This window comes from Macadamia integrifolia, unplaced genomic scaffold (assembly GCF_013358625.1).
Source record: "Macadamia integrifolia cultivar HAES 741 unplaced genomic scaffold, SCU_Mint_v3 scaffold1058, whole genome shotgun sequence".
Taxonomy (NCBI): Eukaryota; Viridiplantae; Streptophyta; class Magnoliopsida; order Proteales; family Proteaceae; genus Macadamia; species Macadamia integrifolia.
The window spans coordinates 8,202-13,490 of record NW_024868070.1 but is presented as its reverse complement, the minus strand read 5'-3'; the positions used below and the strand labels follow the sequence as shown (position 1 = coordinate 13,490).

At 40.3% G+C, this 5,289-nt stretch overlaps 1 non-coding gene across 1 annotated transcript; it reads left to right on the top strand.

The window, feature by feature from the left end:
• Positions 1-3,626: 3,626 nt before the first annotated feature.
• On the top strand, positions 3,627-3,733 carry LOC122062516. Its single transcript, XR_006134998.1, has one exon. It is a non-coding gene; the product is annotated as a small nucleolar RNA R71 (small nucleolar RNA).
• Positions 3,734-5,289: the final 1,556 nt, after the last annotated feature.

The following is a 5,289-nucleotide window of genomic DNA, read 5'->3' as shown; positions in this document are numbered from 1 at the left end:
CGACTTAAAACTAAGTAATGTTAATGTCAACCAACTTCTGATAGGCTTAGGGGTTCAGCCACCTCTTTGACCTCCAGCTCGCCCTGGTGTTGCATTTCCAGCTCGCCAACCATAGCTGCGAGCTCCTCCTCCTTGCGAGTGCCCTGAGTCTCGGACAACTCATCTTAGAGAGCATCATTCTCCTTCATCAAGTTGCTATTGGCATTGAGCTGCTTAGCAACCTCCTGTTCTAGCTCTCCAGTTATCAACCAGACATCATTGGCATGAACCTCCTCAGATCGAGCCATTTTCTTCTCAACCTCCATTTGGCCCATGATCTTGTGCGGCTCCCCATGAAGGCGCTTTGCCTCCTTTGCCTTTGAGCAAGCGGCAGCCACATCCTTAAACCATTGAGCAGCCTCGACTGAGAAAGTGAAGCAGCGCATTACGTACCAAATAGATAATGCACATCGCATAAAAGTCAAGATCGAATTAAATGCTCTAGCAGATCGATCTGAATTGCTAGAGCGGGGAGCTGGTGATGAGGCAAAATATGCCCCCTTCCTCAGCACAGCTGAAGCATGTATGCAAACCTAAACAGAAGATTGACCTGCCACCTCGGCTTTCCATCAGGCTGTGCTGCCACCTTGGCCTTCCATCAGGCCGTGCTGCCACCTCGACCTTCGATCAGGTCGTGCTACCACCTCGGCCCTCCAACAAGTCGTGCAGCCACCTCAGCCCCTTCTCATGCCAACCAGTCTCCTCGGCTTGGCTGACCTATCACCTTGGCTTGGCATAGTCAAGTAAGGAACCCAGAAACATGCTCTCGTCCACTCCTACATTCAAGGAATGTAATCCCTGGTCACGGGGGCAGGACTCTATCCACTACATGTTATCAGAGGCGTCCACCCCTCTCACGACTTGCACCTTCGAGATTAATGGAGAATATTCCCAGAATATGTCTTAGAACCCAGAATATTCCCAGAGTCATAGTGCCACTCCCCTCAAGGACTCTGCGCCTAAACATGACTCTCCACAAATGCCCTTCCTTCTCTCTCCATCAGCAGCCTATAAATACCAAGGGAAGCCTCCATCATGGGGGATCGACCAATCACTCCTTTTACTAGAAAAGCTCTCTTGAGCATCTACTGTGGAAAGATCTAACTTAGGCATCGGAGAGTCCCCCATCGGGTCAACCCGGCTCTCCCCTGTCATCTCTTCTATACAGGTTGGCTGGAGCACTAGGAACTGTAAGGAAGGTCATCCGGTTAATTTTTACCGCATCAGGAACTACAATCACACCAGACTTCTTAGGCACTATGTGAACTGGGCTTACCCATTGGCTGTAAGAAATAGGATAAATTACTTTATGATCCAAGCACTTTAGGTTCTCTTTCTTAATGGCTTCCCTCATCACAGGGTTAGCTCTTCTTTGGGGTTCCGTGGATGGTTTGGAATCCTCCATAAGATGTATATGATGTTGCACAATATAAGGGCTTTTATCCTTGATCTCAGCTATGGTCCAACCTAGGGTTTCCTTTTTATCTTTTAACACTTTAAGTAACTCCTCTTCCTGGCTAGAAGTCAAATTTGAAGAAATTATTATAGGAAGAGTCTGGTCAGGCCCTAGGAAAGCATATCTCAAATTAGATGGCAACTCCTTAAGATCTAGCTTAGGGGGCTCAACTATGGAATGTTTGGGAATGGAATTGGAAAGGGGTCCTAAGGGCTCCACAGGTGTGTGAAGACTCAAGACTTCAGAAAAGAAATTCTCACTATCATCATCCAACTCATCCATACATTCTTGGAATTCTGAATCAAAATCAATATCAAATTTGGTAACTAAATCATCTGAAAAATCTAGAAAATCCTCAAGCATATTGATCTCTTCTTCCATATGTGGTTGCTTGGCTATCCTAAACATGTTAAAGTCAACAATTTGGTTACTAAAAGATAATCTTAGGAAACCATATCGGCAATTGATTAATGCATTACTGGTAGCCAGGAATGGTCTTCCTAAAATTATTGGGATTTCATCCTTAGTTGAGAAGGGCTTGGTATCTAACATAATGAAATCAACAGGGAAAATAAATTTCCCCACCTTTAGTAAGATATCCTCAACCATCCCTTTCGGAATCTTAATAGACCTATCTTCCAATTGAAGAGTAGTTCTAGTGGCTTTCAATTCTCCCAATCCTAGTTGCTTATACGCATGGTAAGGTAAAAGATTCACACTTGCACCAAGGTCAAGTAAGTCATGCTCAATGTAGGTGTTGCCTATGACACAAGATATGGTAGGGCTCCCTAGATCCTTATATTTGGCTACTATAGGTTGAGTAATTATGGAACTAATGTTATCTACCAAGAATACCTTTTTGGGCACACTAGTGATACGTTTGTGAGTACACAAATCTTTCAGTACTTTTGCATAGGCGTGGATCTGGGATATGTCATCCAAAAGAGGGATGTTCACTTCTATATTTTTGAAGACTTCTAAAATTTTATCCATGGAAGCAATCTTCTTTTTGTGTACCAAGCGATTAGGAAATGGGGCAGGACGAACATAAGGACTGTTAGAAATTTACCCTTTTTCAGAAGAATCATTTTTGTTTTCTCAACCAAATCATCTTTAATTTCAGAAGAATCTTTAGGTTCATAAGACGAACCTAGAACAAGAGGCACACTTGTGTCCTCAACTAAAGGAGAGTTAACAAGAGTAATAGATGGAGAAGATTTAGGAACACTCTATTGGTACTCTTTACCACTCCTAAGGGAATAAACAATATTACATTGGTTAGAGGGCCCTTGTTGGGTCTGACCTTGTACTATATTCAGTGGCGTATTAGTTGGTGTTTGTGAACTAAGACTGATGATGCCTAGAGTTAAGCTCTGGTTGACTAGGTAAAGTTCATTTCTCCCTCTCACACATAATTGAGACAACTTGGGTGAGTTCTCTTGTAAGATTATGATGGCTTGTCATAAGGAAGGCCATATTTTTTTTCAAGTCACTTATTTTACTTGTCTCTCTAGTGTTGGTAAACCCAGGGATTGCTGATAAGATGATAGGAGAGGGGTCCTTAAGAAAACTAGCCTGAGGTCCTACATTTGACCTAGGAAAATTATTTTGGAAAAAATATTATTGTGCAAAGGGAGGCCTTTGGGGTCCAGGTTGACCTTGATTATGAAAATTTGAAGGCCCTGCTTTGTTGCCCTGATTCCAAGAGAAATTTAGGTGATTTCTCCATCCTGGATTGTAAGTGTTACTATATGAATTATTCTGGTATAAGACATTAACACTATCATTAGAAGTGCCCCCAGAGGTGTTGGGGCATTCTTCTATGACATGTCCAGGGGACTGGCACCAAGCACAAATTTTAACCAAATTGACTAATGATGGCTCTCTAGGAACAATAACCTCAATCCTCTTGATTAGGCTATCCATAAAATATCCTTTTCTTCCTATGGTTCTTTCTCTCTCTTGGGTTGATTCCCACTCACGGATTTTGTCAGCTAAGTCAAGTAAAATATCCTATGCCTTTCCTTCATCTGTAAAGGATGTGAATCCCTTAAGGCACATAGACTCTATCATTTGTTTAGTTGGGTGATCAATACCCTCATTAAATATTTGACATAAATGCCATAAGTGTAGGCCATGGTGAGGGCATTCTTGGAGTAGATCCTTAAATCTCTCCATAAATTTGGAAAAGGGCTCACTAGGCTTTTGCCTAAACTGAAGGATATCACTTCTAAGCTTATTGTTCTTATGTGTTGGAAAAAACTTCTTATGGAAGACAACTGTGAACTATTCCCATAAGGTTATAGAATTTGTGGGTAACCCATACAACCACTTCTTAGCTTAGTCTTTCAATGTAAAAGTGATAAACCTAAGCTTAACAGTATCATCAGAAAGCTGTTGGATCTTAATTAGAACACATACCTCTTCAAATTCCCTTAGAAATAGGTATGCATTCTCAGAGGTCAACCCATGGAAGTGGGGCAACATAGTGATGTATTGAGATTTGAATTCAAAATTATTACCTTGGGCTTGTGGTAAGTTGGGCTGTTCTTGCGGGGTAGAACCTATCTTTCAGAGATTTAGGTGGAGGGTTTTGCTGTTGGTCTTCCATATTGAAGGGTTTTAAAGAGAGCAAACATATAGGGTCATTACTTGTTGGATCTCTTCTTTCTAACTGATTCTTTGTATTACTTACCCACCTAACACTCATGCAACAGAAAACTACCCACAACTAGAGTAAGACAAGCACAAAAGAATAGATAGCAAAACCTATTTTTTATGATTTTTTTATTTTATTAATTTTGTTTTTTGGCTTTTTGGGAGCTTACCGGCAAGGATCCGGGGTTGCTTAGGTCAATTCCTGAGGTACTGCTACAGGGCGAAACCTGTATTTATCATATTGTGAGGCATGGTGACCTCCATTGATATAACTATTATTGCAAGTTGATCTTCTCAGGAATTCAATAAAAGAAAAGGAAAAACAAAACAAAGCACTCTAATTTACCAAAAGAAAGCAAAAAATAACATGGAACTGTCTACCCGGCAACGGCGCTAAAAAACTTGTTAGGATTTAAAATGTAACCGTAAGCGTACGGATCAATGTAGCTATAGGTCAAACACAGGGAGAGCAGCCACTTTATTTTTTTATTTTTTGCTTCTTTTAATAATACGAAAGTGAACCGATTAATGGTTGTAATCTAATTCTAATTACCGTCCTAAACATATGTATCTAAAATAACGTCCTAACCATTCGACATCTAAGAATTTAAAGACGCAAGCCACGCAATTAAAATTAAATAAATAAATAACTGAAAATAAACACCCCACACAATTAAAAAGCAATAAAGAAAAAAAATACTGAAATAAAAATAAAGTAAAAGAAAGGGAATAAAGCTAGAAAGAGACTCACAAGTAGGTTTCTCTACTTAGCCTGAGGGATGCATCATAATATGAGCTTCCCTACTTGACCAGAGGGTCACTCTTACAAGGGTTATTCTACTTGGTTTTATGGAAATGGAGACAATTAAAATAAAAATAATAAAATAATGGTTCTATGGCTAGGAGGGGCAAAGCCAACGCATACACTAGCTATGAACCTTGGGGGAAAGGGATAGCAATAATGCAACGACTGAAATTAAAATCTTAAATTAAGAAAGAAAAGGTAGTCAGAAGAGGGAATGAGAGGGGGGAGAGAAGACTACTGAGGGAGCCTACTTACTTGAACTTCAACACTTAAACTGAAAACTTGCTCGATTTGAGATACTACCAGTACTAAAAGCTAGATTTGGAATAAA